Source organism: Triturus cristatus, chromosome 5_1, assembly GCF_964204655.1.
Source record: "Triturus cristatus chromosome 5_1, aTriCri1.1, whole genome shotgun sequence".
Classification (NCBI taxonomy): Eukaryota; Metazoa; Chordata; class Amphibia; order Caudata; family Salamandridae; genus Triturus; species Triturus cristatus.
In genome coordinates, this window is record NC_140587.1 from 202059313 (window position 1) to 202060061 (window position 749).

A 749-nucleotide genomic window follows, 5' to 3' on the forward strand; every position below is an offset into this window, starting at 1 on the left:
TGGCTGTCACCCCAGACCATTGGCTCAAGTACCCAGGGTCAGTGTTGTCCACCTTCTTGGAACTCGAGTCTGGGAAGTCTGGGAAGTCAAGAAGGGTTACGCCTCCATTTAACCCCAGCCCTCTACCCTTTGGCCTGTTCGGGAAGCAAATTTCTCTTGGCTATTAATGCAGGCTTACCTAATGTGGGAGAGTCACAAGCCAGTCAGAGTTAGCAGTGCCAGAGATTGACATTCGAGTGACTCTCAAACAGCCTTAGGAGAAACCAGGAGCCACAAGGTGTGTTTGAAGTATCTATGATCTGTGTGTCCTGTATCTCAAACAAAGTGTTGCATCTAGCAGCATTCTTCATTGATTCACAAGCCAAATAACCCACTGCCAAGAGTCACAAGCAACTTTCACATTGTTTGCCCACCTGTGAGCATAGGAGAGGCACGAAGGAAGTGACACCCATCCATTGCCTGTGCTATGAGAAGCTTGGCATTCCATCAGAATTCCCCTCTCGATGTCAGCCTCCACAATTCAAGAAGTGTTCAAGGCGCTTGGCCCACCTGCCGTCCCATTTGGCAGGCAGTGAGGAGCTTCCACAGCAGCACAGGTAGGCAGCTCTCTCAGATGCCCAGACAGAACCACACAAGTCTTCAAGCACAAGCCTGGCCACATGGAGCCTTGCACCCAGGAACCTGGCAATGAGGGAAGGTCACCCCATCGAAATGTTGCTCATACACCAACTAGCGAGAGCCAGGGTTTG

The 749-nt window shown here is 51.0% G+C and overlaps 1 pseudogene; it reads right to left on the bottom strand.

Annotated features, from left to right (window-relative positions):
• Positions 1–237: 237 nt before the first annotated feature.
• LOC146830639 (5.8S ribosomal RNA) lies at positions 238–385 on the bottom strand (annotated as a pseudogene).
• Positions 386–749: the final 364 nt, after the last annotated feature.